Source organism: Vicia villosa, unplaced genomic scaffold, assembly GCF_029867415.1.
Source record: "Vicia villosa cultivar HV-30 ecotype Madison, WI unplaced genomic scaffold, Vvil1.0 ctg.000715F_1_1, whole genome shotgun sequence".
Lineage (NCBI taxonomy): Eukaryota > Viridiplantae > Streptophyta > Magnoliopsida > Fabales > Fabaceae > Vicia > Vicia villosa.
In genome coordinates, this window is record NW_026705323.1 from 603,155 (window position 1) to 620,938 (window position 17,784).

The following is a 17,784-nucleotide window of genomic DNA, read 5'->3' on the forward strand; positions in this document are numbered from 1 at the left end:
AAAACTTAAATTTATGTTTTTAGAAAGATAAATTTATAGTTTTATAAACATAAAATTAAAAAATAAGAACATTTTTAGTCTGGCACATAAACAACAAACGATTTCAATAATTTAAATCATTCATAATAAAAAAGCAAGATGAGAACTTTGGCAAGTTTGCCAAGTGTCAGCCTCTTATGCATTCTCATAATTTTTTCACATCCTATTTATAGTAACTTTTATTACTTCTTTATATTTCAAGATTTTATTTTTTTATTTTTTTTAATTATATTTATTTTTTATAATTATTCAGTTTTGGAAATTTAAAACACCTCCTTCCTCTTCATACGCAGTATTTACTGCTTGCACGGTTGGACTGTTGGGAAATTGATTTTGTGCCTTGGAAACAACCAAAACACCTTCACCAAAATTGATTTGGGAAAGAGGAAGAAACAAGCCGTTTCACATTTTCTCCCTCTCCAAATCACACCCACATCAAAAACCCCTCACCACAACTTCTATCATTTCTCTTCACTAATCAAACCACCATCACCCTCCATCTTCAACCACAACCATGATGTGGGAACGTGAACACGATGAACACCGTCACCACCACCACACCACCTCTCAAAAACCCGACCAAATCCCTTACCCTAACTCCTATCTCAACTTCGATTTCTTCCCACCTCTCTCCAAACACAAGGTTCTCCAAACCCTCACCCTCTGTCATCTTCCTCTGTCATCTTCCTTAGGGTTTTCTTTTATCAATTTAGGGTTTGTTTTATTTTGTTACTAATTTGTGATTTGCAGGACTATTACAAGATACAGAAAGTAGATTATGATACTAATGACAATGCCATTTTTTCAGAATTCTCCGACAAAATCTCTATTTTCCGATTTCTCTTTTCGATAGCTTTGTGTGATGACTCTCGGTTCCTCACGAATCATGGCTAATTTTCCATCCACAACTTCCAGTAAGCTTCTGTTCTTGCTCAACTCCTTGCACGAAGTCAACTTTTGGCACATAAATCCCAATCTGGTCCTTCGAGGCCTTATGGATTCTCAAAACAACGATGTAGGCAGCATTGTGAGAATTGTAGACATCTGCTAAAACATCTGCTACATTCTTGAAGATTCTACTTGGATCAATTGGTTTTTATTCGTATGATGACTTCATCAAATTTCACTTTTATTTGGGATCTAACTTTGTCAAAATGCAGGTTCTTAAATCTCATTTCGAGGAGCTCGAGAGTTTCCATATATCTATTATAGATTCAAATCCAAGCCTTCAAAATCGCAAGACTACCGCCGATTCACCTACTTCTACACCATTTCCATCTGATGTTGAGGATAAAGCAAACCCGATCTTCCAAGAGTTGCTTTCATGATAAGATATTCGTCCTTTCAGTAGTGCAAACACTAATCCGATTCAGTGAATCTTCTGTGAATATTTGAGGAATGATTATCTGTTCTCTGTTCTTATGTTTCTGATCTGAAAAACTATTATACGGTCTATGGCTAAATATTAATATCCCATCAATGTTTGTCTATTTTAACAGGGACAATTTGATTTCTGAATGACGATGATCTTTAATGCAGATTACATGAGATAGACAAAGGGAATGTTTTTTACGGTGAGAATGTGTTGTTTCACATTGCTCCTCTTTTATAATTTTGTCCATCATTCTTATTTCCTTTATGAACTCAATTTTATGATGAGAAAAGTTAACATTTCTAATGCATAAATGTTTTACAATTTTTCACTGGGGAGGCCATAAAGTGTTTTTTATGTTGTGAATAAAAATTCTTGGAACTTTAATTTTTTTGTGTTTGTGTTTTTTGAATTGTTGGAATATTTTGATTTGGATTTATTGATTGACTGTTGGTTCTGCAAATGTTGAATTTTTATCATTCTGATTTAACTCATTTTTCTTTAAATGCAAGAAAATATTTTGGTTTAAATTAACTCCGCAAATGTTGCATTTTTATCATTGTGTTTTAACTTATTTTTTCCATTTTTCCTTAAATGCAGAAAAATCATTTTGGTTGAGCTTTACAAAGGCTGTGTTTTTATCATTCAAGTTTAACTATGCAAGGTGGTTGAGCTTTGCAAAGGTTGTGTTTTTATCATTTAGGTTGAATTATGTAAAGTTTATTTTTCTTCATTTATAACAATTTTTCTTCATTCATAATCGCACACTCTAGAAAATCATCCTAAGAAACAACCAGTTATGTATTCTTCAGTAGTGTTAGTGACCATGGACCATTGTAGTTACTGATTTAATAATAGTTACTGATTTAATAATAGGTGGGTGGAAGTGTGTCCAAATTTCTGATTGACATATGTGAAATCGTGTCTTCAAAGCTTGGACTCAGATGATTGTTTATTTTTTTAATCTAACAATATTTTTATATATTTTATTCACCAGTTAAATATTTTCCTTTTTTCAGTGATCTTAAAAATATGTCAATCAGGATTTCATGGGTTTTTGCTTGGATTTTTCTAAAAATATGTGTTATCAGTTTTGTATAAAAGTGTCATGATTCCTTTATCTGTTGATAAAATGAATTAAAATAATTGAGCTATATTGATTTTCTTCATTTTTTCGGTTAAGATTGATTATTGCAATTAATTGATTAATAATTAAATGCATTTTGATATTTAAGATAATTATATTTTTCGGCTTAAAGATCATATTCTTCATTATCATTTTCTTCTTATATATTTATTTCATGTTGAAGTTTTAAAATAAAATTTTATTATATTATTTAACATTACATGTACCTTTGTACAATTTCTTTTTCTGATAGAAAAATTCATGTTTTATTAGGTGTAATTTTGTATAACCACTCTAATAAGCATTAGTTATATTGATAGATAGTCTCATATAGACATATTTTTTATCCAATAGTCAATAAAATAAATATAAATAATTTTCTTATAATTGATCAATTAATAGAGCAACCAATTAATAGAGTAATTAATTAATATATTTAATATCAGTTTAAAAAAATTGAACATTGAATAAAAATAGAAATAATAAAATAAATTTAAGAGAAACAAACACATAATCAATAATATTAAATTTTAATTTTATGTTGCTATTATTTGGTGTTGTTTATACCATAGAATTATTACTATATTGAGAAATTTCATTTTATTACTCTTTATAAAATTTATTATTTAACTTTTTAATATCATTCACATATAGTTAGTTATTGTTGTATTAAACTCTATAATTATTATTACCTTAAAAACACTTTAAAATGGATAACTATTTAAAAAAATTATTTTTTAAGAAAATAGTTAAAACCAAATTGACGCATTTAATATTTCATATTTTCAATGAGTAGTGCTATTTAGTACTAAACAATTTGAAAAAGAAATGCAAGAATGAGTACGTGTCATTATTTTATTGGTAAATTTTAAATTAATTTTAAATTTAAATTCTTTTTTAATAGGGATTATGGGGTTGCGGTGATAATAGATGGTTGAGATCTATTCTTACCTTTCTTATTTTTCTATTTTCTTACTAATAAGCATTTTCCAATTTCAATAAATCATTTAATATATTATAAAATTTGTTATTTTAATTGATCAGACTTTTAAATTATCTCTTACTCTTTTAAATTTTAATATAGCGTCATTTTTTTTTAATTTGTTTGAGACAAAACAAAGCAACACTTAAAGAAAAATATATTATAATACTATTTATTTATAATTTTAAAATAATATTAATAATTTTAAATTAATAATTATAATTTTAATTTTTTTCCAAATATGGAAGAACGAGAGAGTTTAGAAATAAATGCAAAAATAAATAAATTGCCATAAATAATAAGTAATATGCATTTAAGATAATATTTAATATTTTTCATAATTAACTTCAAGTATATGTACAACGGGTCGATTTTTTTAAAAATGCTTTTTATTTTCAACAAATGTTTTTTTTTGTATTTCTGTTTATTGATAAATTGTGTTTTTTATTTTCCATTGAATAAAATAACAATTAATACATTTTGTTTAACAAATTAGATTTCAACACAAAGAAATGTTCATTTTACGTTTTATAATCTTGCATTTAATAAGATTGTTCATATTGCTAAAGAATATTTTTAAATCTATAATATAAATGAGTCATTTACACTCTTCATTTTTTCACTCTTCAATTTTTTAATAATTTTTTAACAATTTTCCTATTGGTTTGTTAAGGTTGTAAATAAAATCATACTCCAATTATTATAAGTATCAGTTTTTACAGCATTTTAGCTTACAATTTGTAGGTTCTATGAACATGGCAGGAAATCACATGGTTTATGCCTTAATTATTTATATTAAGAATTTATTATCATAATTTGTCGTTAATAGTTATAAAATTAATAAATATTTGTCAAATTAAAATTATAACTTAGAAATGTTTACATATTTATCTTATGTTTATAAAGAAGATATAGAGTTTGTCTTAATTTATTTGAAATAAAATTAAAGTTATTAAATTTATTTTTAATGTCAAAACTTAGTGAGTCAAAAATATTAATTGGAATTTATTTTAATTGAAATTATAATTAGTTTAATTATAATTTAAGATGAAATTATAATGAAGCCAAAAAAATATTATTTAAAAATTGATACAAAAAAAGGACTAATCCATGAGTAATACTATGAATATGAATAGTTTAATTACAACACATAGATTTAAATTTTTAAACTTGAATTTTACATTCAATTTTAATTAATAATTTAAATCATTAATTAATTAGACGATTAAACTCTTTTTCTATGACAGGAAAATGTAGTAATTAATAAAAAATAGTCTTAATTGCAATTTTAGTCATCTTATTATGTCTTTTTCTTGATTTTGATCCCTCTATTTTAAAAATCAATATATTAGTCCCCTTTTAAAGTTTTTTCTGCAATTTCCGTCCTTCTATTTTGTTTTTTTCCGCAAAATTAGTCCATATTTTTGTCCATTTTCAACAGAAAACTCAACAGGGAGACCAAAATCGTAGTTTTAAATATAGAGGGACCAAAATCGTAGTTTTAAAAATAGGACCAAAATCGAAAAGAAAAAAAGACAAAATAAGGGGACCAAAGTTGCAATTAAGCATAAAAAATAATTTTATTTATTTATTTTATTTTATTGAAAAGCAATGATCATAAATAAATAGTAGGTATGTTAACTTTTTCTTCCATAATATTTTTATTTTGTTTTGAGTATGTTAACTTTTTTTGTTACATTTAATTAATAGTAGTTTAAATTAATTTATTAATTTATTTTTATGTTTTTAAACATATTGATTAATTAATTTATGATTACTATAATATATTGGACCGTTAAAAATAGAATAATTCGACAGAATATTTAACAAATAATAAAGAGGCTTAAAATAATAAAGAGCATGCAATTATTAAAAATTAAAAGTAATTAAAAGTAATTAAAGTAATTTAATTGTAATTAAATTGAAGGTTTAATTGTAAAGAATATTTAACTATTATTTTTTTTGGGTTTTGGTCCCTAAATTTTAAAATTATGAGTTTTAGTCCCTTTATTTGGATGAATGATATTTTGGGAAGGTTCCTCTATTATTATTTTTGAGGATTTTGGTCCCCTAGCAAATCTAAAGGCAATTTTTAATGAAATAAAACTCAATGACATATTCAACATAAATCTTAAATAAAATTAGTTTTTTGAACAGTTCACTTTTGAACTAGCACTGACACATCATTATTAGCAATAACATTAGAAATGTCCAAATTATTTTATAATTTACAAGAAAATTTAGTTAAATAAACTTTTTTATGTATACTATCAATAATAATAACATTTTATCTATACAATAGTAGTCTTGCTATAAATAAAATTTGTAAATTATAAATATTTTTAAAATATTTTTTTTACTTAGAAAATATTTAATCCGTGCCTCGCACGGGTCTAAGTACTAGTTTACTATAAATTAATAGAATGTGTAATTGAGAGAAGTAAAATAATATGAAAGATTTTTACAAAAAAAATTAATAATAGGAAAAAATTCAGAAGTTAGTGTAATAAAATAACAATTATATTTGTACACAATCAAATTCTAACAAATAAAAATTATTATTAATTAATAATAACGGCGTATAAGAGAGTAATTAAGTAATATGAAATATTTTCGCAGATAAAAAAAAAAAAGAAATGATATTTTTGACACTACAAACTTACACCTACACCCAAAATACTGTTCACAAATACGTGAACACTGTCTTTATTATTATTTTAATATTTTGATATATTTTTCTATTTTATTTTTAAATTATTTTTATTAATGAAATATTAAAATTTGGTTAATAGAATTTTAAGTTTGATTAATATGTATTCTGACATAAAAAAGTTAATAAGTATCTCATTCAGACTTTGGTTAATAGTTTGTATAAAATTGGTTAATACGGTTGATAATTTGGTTAATAAATTCTCAAACATAAAAAAAAATATTAAATAGTAAAATAAAGTTGGTGAATAGAGTATAAAAATTGGTTATACATTTATAATTTAGTGTATTTTACAGGTTAATAAAGTACTGAAAGTAGTTAATGAATTATATGTAAAATAATTGATTAATAACATATATTTTTGTGGTTAATACAATTGGGAAATTGGTTAATGACGCAACCATATATTTGTCATAAAAAATAAATTTTAAAAATAAATATTTTTAAAAAATAAAATAAATAATTTTTAAAATAATATTATTTTAATAAAAACACACTGTTCACCATATAAATACGGTAAACAGTGTATACGGTGTAGGTATTTGGTGTCAAATATGGTGTCAAGGTAGCAATGCTCTAAAAAAATAGAGAAAAATATATTCAAAAGTTAATGTATTAAAATATAATTATATTTTCGACAATTAGATTATTAACAACTATGATTTTAAGTTTTTGTTTAATATTTAAAAATTATAAATATTATCATTAAAAAATCTCTTTAATTGTAGGTTGGTTAAAAGAATTAAATTTACGTTTAATTTTGTTCTAAAATTTAAAGTTACGTTGTTATGTTTGCTTTAAAACTTAAATTTATGTTTTAAGAAAGATAAATTTCTAATTTTATAAACATAAAATTAAAAAATGAGAATACTTTTAGTCAGGCACATAAATAACAAACGATTTCAATCAGTTAAATTTATTATAAATTAATAAAATGTGCAATTGAGAGAAATAAAATAATATGAAAAGATTTAAAAAAAAATAATAGGAAAAAAATTCAGAAGTTAGTGTAATAAAATATAATTATATTTGTACAAAATAAAATAACAATTATTTCTTAAATTTTCATTTAATGTTTATATGTAATATCCCATACATAACTTACTAGTATATTATGCATGAAACATTAAAATTGATATTAAGTACATACAAAAGCCAAAGTTACAAGATGATCCATATAAAATACATCATGAAATTCTAATAAGAATTATAAAACATGTGTCTTCAATGGATCTGCACAAGCGGAAAAAGAGATCTAACAAGGTCTTCGAGCCATCATGACTTATAAGTCTTCAAATCCAAACCTGCTACCAATTAGACACTTCTAAACTGCACCTGAAAAAGATAAGATGATTGGGGTGAGATTACTAAATCTCAATGAGTCCGCCTATCCTATGAGTTCACTCGGATCTGAAGGGTACATGCATCAATAAACAGAATCCACCATTAATTTGGGGTTTATCCTCACATCCGGTACAAGTACGAAGCAAACACATGAATCTTCCACCATAGGAGTCATCATTCACAAGTACACAACTAGTACAACAAACACGTATGCAAACCCATACCCAAGTACGGGGAATCCAGAAGTGGTAGCAACCAATCTACCTAGGCTGCACACACACCCTCGGTGAGTCACCAAGTTTCTGTCGTAAAAAAGACTTGCACAAGACCATCGCTAGATGAAGCGGACGGATCCTACATGAAATTTCATCTGTGACGAGTTACAGCGGTCACATTGCCTACACGGCATCACGGCCCCGTCATCATCCATACGCAATATGGGTTTCACAAGTGCGAAGACGCCTAATTGACTATACAAGCCCATCCAGGTAGGAGCCTAGTGGTGTAGCCTGCGTGACACCACTAAAGGTGAGTTATCCAAGTGATATCGCCAAATTGGCATCACAACTCCACCATACCAAGCACTCCAGGTGTATTCTCTAGGTGAGACACGCCATAAAGACTCTCACAGGCACGCACGCAATGGTAGCTCATGTGTGTTATCATACCAAGCACGCCAGGTGTATTCTCTAGGTGAGACATGCCATAAAGACTCTCACAAGCACACTCGCAGTGGTATTATCGGAAACTAGTTCATACACAATGGTGCCTTACCACCTAGTAGTGGCCCACTTAAATTCTAGCATACCACACGCATAACAAGCGTCAAAACACACAAAGCAACAATCCCGAATGTTTAACCGAAACAACGGGCATCAACAATTATTCATACTTATCACATCATTGTATTCTTGTTCAATCACAAAGGAGTAATCAAGAGCAATTTAGTTAACATACTTAACTTTATGCATAACATACATATATGAATAATTAAATAAAATTATGAAATTTCATGTTATCGGCATCGCATATAGTCTATAGGTATACATTATTAATCAGAGAGGAGTCCGGTTCCGATTACGGGACCAAACTGCACTCAAGGGAGGAAAACTGAATTCTGCATCAGATTAGTTCGCTACATCGAACTTTTGTTTGCTATAGCGAAATCAGACAGAAACAAAACCTCCTTCAGCCCAGGCCAGATCGCTACAGCGAACTGCCAGCGAAGCCTCGATTCGCTATAGCAAAAGGTAGTGAGCTCCAGCGAATAAATCAAGTCCACTTCTAGACTTATTCGCTACTCAGTTCGCTACAGCGAACTCTGCTACGCATAGAAAAATCTGAAACATGGTTGGGGTCCCCAAGCCCCAAATTCAAACATGCAAAGGATAAGAATCAAAGTATAACACTAATCAAACACGCACGTAGCTAACATAAGTATATAGAGCAAGTAATTATTATATGCTATCAACAATGAGCACCAAACCATGTCTAGTATCAAGATCATGGATTACCTCTAAAAAATCCCTAACCCCAATTGTGCCCAACATGCAAAACCCCAAGCTTCTATCTAAGGACTCATCTTGCTCAAATGGAGGTTTAAAGGTTGTTATTCTGCCAATGGACTCCCACCATAGTCAAAACTTCACCTTCATCTTCATCAAATCCGTAGCTCTTCCTATATCAACTTTCAGCATAGATTATTCATCTTCAAACCCGCCTAACTCCATCAATTTTGAACCTATGAACATAAATCAATATACCAAATCGAAGGAAATTTTGTGTAGAATCTGAGTCTTCAAGAATTACCTTAATCGGAACAACGAGTAAGGAGTTATGGCTTTGTGAATGAAGACTGGTCAAGGAACCCGTATACCAAAAATCAGCTTCAGCCCCTAGAAGACTTAAATTTACGTTTTTATTTTTTATCTATATATTAAATTTTCTGAAATTTGAAAATAAGCATAAATAAATGTCACATAAATATAATTCTAAATTATATGAAATAATAATATAATTTATACTTATATAGATTAAATTTTAAATATATTTTTATAAAAAATTTAAATAACCACAAATTTTAACTCTACTTCATCTTGGTTTTCGCTACGGAGTTGTTATTGGAGTTATGATAAATTCCATATCCCTTTTGGTCCGGCTTTGAAGTTTTCGGAAGCTTTCACAATTCTTTGGAAAGTTTTAGTTCCTCAAAAAATAAGATGTTTTGGTTGGAGATGTTTCATTAATAGGTTGCCTACCTTGGATCTTCTTGCTACAAGAGGTATTTCTTTTCCCAACTCTTCTTTGTGTGTTTTTTGTGAGAATGTGCATGAATCTTTGAATCATATTCTTCTATCTTGTCGTGCATCAAAATTAATTTGGAGGGATTTGACTTCTTGGATTGGTTTTGTTGATTTTGGTGGGGATTGTTTTCTTGGGAGCTTCATGAGATGGTTTGGTTATTGTAAATCTAAGAAGGTGAAAAAAGGTAGAGAAGGAATTGTTTGGTTGGCAATTTATTGGTCCATTTGGAATGTTAGAAATAGCATCATTTTTAGAAGAGATGCTTGGAACATCCTAGACATGGTTTGGAGTATTAAGATGCTTGTTTGGCGTTGATCTTTCATCGGGAATATTAATCGGACCAAATACAACTTTTACGAGTTCAACAAAGCTCCTATGTTGTATCTTTCCTAAGTGTATTTAGTGTTTAATCTCCTCTGATTTGGGCTTTGTTCGCCTTTTGTAATGTTTGTAAGAACTCTTGGTTCTTTTATAATATATTTCTTGATTATTAAAAAAAAAACTTCATCTTGATTTTGCAGACTTTATTAATAATTCAAATAAAAAAAACTATCGTTTATCAATTTAGTTAAATGGCTCAAAATTATAAATAAGTTTCATATCAAATATAAATATTTTTTCATATTCAAAATGGTATTATAATAATTCTTTCAATATACACATACATGAATTTTTAATATTACATTTTATTGTATTTATTTAATTAAAAAATAATAAGATATTTTTATTATTATTGTAACAGAAGTGATAACACTTTATAAATAAGTAAATATTATCATAAACAATTATCACTATTCTATTAAACACAACTGAATAAGAAAATTGTGTTTAAAATTACACACAAACAACTTCCTAAAAGTCCCACTAAATATACAATATTTTAAAATTGATGGTAGATGCTACCTCCCACTTAAATATTCCTCTTAATTTTGCCTTCATTTCTAATATTTTATTTAGGTTCAAATATTGTACTTTTTTCATTTACGTGACCATTCCATCTGCTATACCTCGTATAAATTGAACCACCAATCCACCTGTATTTATTCAAAATGTGTATAAACCACCCTTCCACCTGCATTCATTTAAAATGTCTATAACTAATGCATATGATGCACATTATAAAATATATAAAAATATCATTAAAATAATTTCACCATTGTAGTGGAAGAAAACATATCGTAAGTTAAATTACAAAACTTTGAGAAATAGATGTGTATAAACCACCATTCCACCTGTATTCATTCAAAATGTCTACAAACAATGCATATGATACACATTATAAAATATATAAAAATAGGGTTTTTCTAACCTATGCAACATTGCATAGGATAAGGGCAATTAATACATTATTTTCTTTCATGTAAATTATCATATTAATTATTCTTCTTTTGAAAAGTAATCTTTTATATTTTCTCTCTCCCACCTAATTAATGGATCAACATAAATAATAATTAATATGGTAGTTTATATTTTAAAAAATGGTGTATTAATTGTCCCTTATCCTATGCAATGTTGCATATGTTAGAAAAACCCAAATATAATTAATTGAGACAACCGTTTTTAATTTTTATTTATGATTAAATTGAAAGGTTGAGAATTAAATTTATCAATATAGGTTAAAAATGGTGATTTATACTAATATATTAAATATAAAATTGATTGTATAATTTATTGTATATTTTTAATTTATTATTTAATTGAGAATTTAATTTATTATTTAATTAGGAGACAAGGTTGATCAACCTTTTCCGTTTTTTTCTTCTATTGAATGTATATTAATTATATAAATTGATTGTATGTTTTCAATTCATTATTTAAGTTTTTTTATTCTTTGTAGAGATACTTTAATACATAGTTATTGTTTTCTTTAAAACTAGCGGGATATTTGTGCGTTCGCACTGGTACTAGTACGGTACAAGCATTTGTTTTTAAAATGTAATAAAAGAAAGTAAAATTAACTTGACCAACAAATTTGTTTGTTTTTTAAAATTGTAATAAAAAAAAGTAAAATTAACTTAACCAACAAATTTGTTTGTTTTTTAAAAATATGAATCAGTGAATTTTTTTTGTATTTATTAACTACATAAATAATAGAAAAACACATTTATGTTATTGATAGGTAGTTGTAGTCTAATGTGATATTTAATTTATTAAAAATATTAATTGTGATTTATATCTGGTTTTACTAAATACTCCATCCGTCCCAAATTATAAGAGAAAAAAAAGACATTTTTCTTCTCCCAAAATATAAGAGAAAAAAAATTAACTTCCATCTTTTCAAGATGGAATTAAATGCAAATTGCATTTAATTTATTTTCTCTTTCATTTTTTCATAAGCAACCACCAATTATAATTGTTTTTACATATTCCCAAGACAATTGTTACAAGAAAATTAATAAAAATCATCATCTAAATTATTATGTTTTTACTTTTTCTTAATAACTGTTTCCATACCAGAAGTTTGAAAAATCCCTGTACTCGAGCCCATATCCACGTGAGCACCATCGTTTCAGTCTGTTCCCGTGCCCTATGGGTATCTAAGTACCCATACCCATTCTCGTTTACCCATTTCTAATAAAAAAATTATGATCAATTATAATTTATCATATGATTTTAAGTTTTTTATAACATTCATAAAAAAGTTAAAGATGTTATTGTTGAGTTAAGAAATTAACAAACGCTTGTATTAAAATGTGTACAAATCTAACAGTGATGTATTTAATAAAATTGATATATATATATATATATATATATATATATATATATATATATATATATATATATATATATATATAATGCGGGTATGACGCTACGTGAAACCTAAGATACCCGTTACCCGCATCCATAATCATACGGGTATTGGTGCGTTACGTGCTTATGTTTTTAAAATGTAACTATTGCCTATAATTTTTCCAAAAATAAAAAATATTTGATTTAATAATATTTTTTTTCCTATATAAATATTATTTTTGAGTTGCCGTTATTTAAAAAAATAATTGAATAAATAGTAAATTTGTTCCCGTTTTTTTATCACTTTTTGATCAACAACTTCATTTTCCCGTTGCATAAAATTTTCATATCAGGAGAAAATAAAATTTATTTTAATTTTAAATAAATATAATTTTCATGTTTGAATCAATAATTATACATTAGTTTTTTTTTATCGTTATTTATTAATTTCCCACATATTTAATAAGGTGAATTCTTATCTACCCAATTCAAAAAGTTGGGTAAGATTACCTCCTTTGTAAAATGCTTTGAAAACAACAAACATTTTTAATATTTTAATAAATAATTAAATGTGTTAAATGAGATGAAATCATATGATTGATTGGAGGTACACTACCAAACTTTTTGTGATGGGTAGAGAAGTTGTCACCATTTAATAATGCAAATATTTAACAATTATTTCTTGTGATACGAATATCAAACTATTTTAATAATGCAAATATGAGTTGAAACATTTTCATTATGTTGGAATGAATAGCCTAATCAAATAATTTTATTAACAAATTTATTTGTAATGAGTAGCATTTTGCTTATTCCGTTATTTCTTAAAAATGTCCATTAAAAATTATTACATTATAAAAAACACATAAAAAAATATACAAATGTATTTGACAAAGAAAATGAAGTGCATATACATATTTTGGGAATAAGTAAACTATTAAATTAATAAATAAATTCCATGTTTGCCGGTGATTATATCATGAAAAACTTGTAAACAGCTGTTTGGGTGATATTTCATGTTTGTTATCTACCCCGTAAATTTGAGTATAAATTTGAATACTGTGTAAGTATGGCCCAATGCTAAATTTTCATCGACATATGTGCTGCTAGTGCACAGACGAAGAGAAAAGATAAATGCTGACCAAAAAATAACAAAACAGAAAACCAGAATGTGATGCACATAAAGGTTAAATTACCGCTTTATCTACAAAGATCATCTCAAAATGTTCTTTTGTTGTTAGAGTCAACGTTCCATCTATGATGTACTCTGACAGCCGCCTTCCATAGCTCTTCACTATCATTGATGTTGATAGAAGAAAAAAACCGATTTTGAGGATTCTTAGCGATAATATGATACAAAAGGTAAGAGTACGGAGGGTTATAAATATTAGACGCATGATTGGGGCTGTTGAAATATTAATGGAGGTTGAAACGGTTTTGAATGTGGAATATGGAGATGGTAAGGTTTCTAAAGATTAATTGAGGTTGAAACCGTTTTGAACGTGGAATATGAAGATTGTAACGTTTCAGAAGGTTTATGTGGAGATGGTAAGGTTTCTAAAGATTAATGGAGGTTGAAACCGTTTTGAATGTGGAATATGAAGATTGTAAGTTTCAGAAGCTTTTTGGTCGATGAAAAAGAAATTAAAATAAGAAAATTTGGGAAATTAATGAGGAGAAGTGAGGCCATCCACTTGGCCTGTTTTAGAATAAGTAGAGTGACTTTTCTTATATAATAGATATATTTTAAACAACTAGTATAAAACCCGCGCGTTGCGCGGTTGACCTATAATATATTATTGTAATTTTATATAATATTTTAAATTTTAAATTATAGTTAATATATTTATTATTATGACTATAAAATCTAAAAATAATATATATTAAATAATGATAATTCAATATCATACATTTATATATACATAATTATGAATATAGTAATAAAAATAATTAATTAGTTGATTTAGTTGTTAATTAAAATTTGTATGAGTTGCATAATATAAAAAATCACTTGAAAAATGTATTAGTTATATTTATATATATTTAAGTCAATCAATGTACATTTTTAAATTATTAGCTTTTGATATTATATTTACTTTGATTTTATAACATTTCTCTATCCTCCTAACTACTATTAATTTTCTTATATTTTTCATAAATTTTAAATTACTCATTAATTTCATTCCTTTTATTATTATTACTATAAAATATTTTTAAGTAATGATGATTCAATTCAACAATTTTATAAAATGTAATGATAGTTGTCATTAAATTTATTATAATAAATGTAAAATTCAAATATTTAAATTTATAAAATAAATTAATTAATAATTTAAAAAATGAGACCTTAAATAAGTAATTTTTTTGTTACAATATCAGGTTCATGGTTAAATTATATGATAAAATATATTGTAAGACCATTTTCTTAAAATGAAATATTATATAATATTTTTAAATTCATAGAAGAATAGTGCTTAGTAACTATTCTCTTCATATTTAAACAATTTCAAAGCTGAATAATTAAATTAAAAATTTTAATATTTAAATTAATAAAATAATAGTGTTGTAGAATTATATTTTACGAAAAAAGTGATACAATAATCAATAAATAAGAAAAAATACAACTAATCATTAAGCAACGTCAATTAAGTAAAATATTCTGTTTTTTAAATTTATTCTAAGGTTGTTATTCATAGAAACCGATACAATTTTTTAATTATAGAATTTTTTTAATTATTGCAAAAATGAATGTTTAGAAAATGAAGAGTTTTATGAAACCGTCAATTTATTTTTTATATCCAACCATAATATCACTTTATTATTCTAAAACTGATCAATTTGTCTCACTTTCTTCCTTAAATAGATAAACGCATTTCACTTTCTTTCTCACACGTATATTTTAAATTTTGATGTATAACTTGACAAAGCATGGGATGGATGGATGAGATATTCTACCCTAATTCTAAAATAGAATTGATTTTTGTATCTTTATCTAATCCGAAAGCTCTTTGAAGGTTCCATCTTTTTTACATCTATTCAAATATATTTCATGTCCATATTTTTCGGTATAAATTTATTTTGATCATATTTAAATCTATTTCATAAATATTATTTTGATCATATTCAAAATATTTCATACTCATATATATATATATATTGGGCTAAATTACCTCTAGGGTACTTTAACTTATTTAAATGTAACAACTTGGTCCTTTATGTTATTTTTGCTTCAAAATGGTCCTTTAAGTTACCTAACACTGTCAACGTTGCCCTTGGTCAAAGGCTCCGTCCCAAAAATGATGATTTGTCACTAACGGTGCTGAGCTGTCCGTTAAGGTATGCTGACTGTGAATATATCATATTGTTTATTTAATTTGTGAAAAAAAATTCCTACAAATCGTGAACCCTAAGCTTTCTGGGTTTACATTTCCATCTCATTCCCAAAATCCTGAACCCTAATTTTTTTCTCCTCTCCGTCAATGGCCCAATTCGGTAGCAGCGCAACAAGTCGTAGAGCTGAGAACTCAATTTCGTTAATATCGAGTGCGTCTCAATCTGGAATTGAACCGTTATGTTTGTGTGGATCCAAAGCAGCGATAAGATCAGTTAAGAAGAAAGGAAGAAACTTGGGGAAGCTATTTTGGGGATGCAGATACTTTAAGGTATGTATGTTGTGATTAGGTTGGATATGATATTTAATTCTTATGTGTCTGAGTTGGGTTTACTCTTGTTGATTTTGTTAACAGAGTGAAGATGATAATCCTGGTTGCAATTTTTTTCTGTGGTATGAAAATCAACATAGTGATGAAGGCAAACAAGAGATACAACACACTGCATTATCAAGGTGTTCTAAATGTGACGAAAAGGATTTACAACTCAAGATGCTTAGGAGGGATGACAACTACAACAAGGATATCATGAAGAACATTTTGAAGATGATGAAGATGCTATTTTATGTCATAATCTATTTAGTTTTGATTGTTGTAGTGTTGATTTGTATGTTGTTTAAGGAGTGGTGATCATAGTTAATGTTAATGTTATGGTTGTAACAAGTAGTTTTTGGCCCCTTGATGTAATATTTTATGACAATTGGAGTTTAATGCTATCTTCTTGATCTGTGTTGCATATTCCAGTTTTGATACTGCAATTTACTACGTAGTGCAATGTACAAATGAAGATCTGGTTGTTACAATATAAGAATCAGTAAGACATAGTTGTTACAATTTAAAATCTTAAAGGATCAGTTTGTTACAATTTAAAATCATAAATGATCAGTTTGTTACAATTTAACACATGACTGATATACATTGTTATACAGAAACCAGTTTATAACAATGTTATACACAAACCAGAATCTATCATATAAGAAAATTTGATGTTCTACCAATTACCTTTTTGCCCTTTTTACAAATACTCAACACTAACACTATCCACGTGGATAGCTTCTTATTTCTTTACTCATACTGATTTTTATCAGCTTTGCTTCCATCCCTTCTAATAACTCTCTTCTCTTTTTCTCACTGTCTCTCTCTCTCTTCTCTTTCTTCATCTCTCTTTATACGACAAACCCTAATTTTCATAATCACAAAATTTGACCTTATTTTTCTCTCCTCATCCATCATATCGTTCTGCTTCTTCTTCAAAATGTTTCGGCAATTTTGGTGTGATGGTTTCTACTTTCAAATGAAGCGGATTTCGATGGTATTTGTTCTTCGTCGTCAACCTCTATTATTACTCACAAATATTTGATTTTACCCGACAAATCTTCTTCTTCTGCATACCCATAAATTGTTATTACAGTTTATTTTGATGATTTTGATTTGGTGATTTAGATTTTGATTTAGTTTTTGTTGTTTTAGGTTTAATGGTTTTGGCTCAAGCTAAACGGGGGGAGATTCGCGGCGGTTTCAAATCTGTGCTATTTGAGAAACCCTAATCCCAATATTTTTCTGTTTCAAAGCTGTGATATTTGATTTGTGTGGATGCGGTTTTTGGTTTCTGTTTGAAAGCTCATAACATATTCACATCGCTACCGAAGCAGAAGAACAACCAGAATTTACGCTGAATTTGTAAAGGTAGCTTCTCTATTTCCTATGATTCTTTCAGAATTTTTGGGTAAACAAAAATTAGGGTTGTTAGGTTATTATGATTCTGAGTATGATTTTTAAGATTAGGGT

At 27.0% G+C, this 17,784-nt stretch overlaps 1 long non-coding RNA gene across 3 annotated transcripts; it reads left to right on the plus strand.

Moving 5' to 3' along the window:
• The first annotated feature begins 356 nt into the window (after positions 1–356).
• Positions 357–2,243, plus strand: LOC131630681 (uncharacterized). Of its 3 annotated transcripts, none has more exons than XR_009292400.1 (4): positions 357–753; positions 848–953; positions 1,200–1,613; positions 2,012–2,243. It is a non-coding gene; the product is annotated as an uncharacterized LOC131630681 (long non-coding RNA). The 3 variants fall into 3 exon arrangements; XR_009292399.1 differs by having other exon boundaries at positions 357–682; positions 848–1,054; XR_009292398.1 differs by having other exon boundaries at positions 357–682.
• The last annotated feature ends 15,541 nt before the right edge of the window (positions 2,244–17,784 follow it).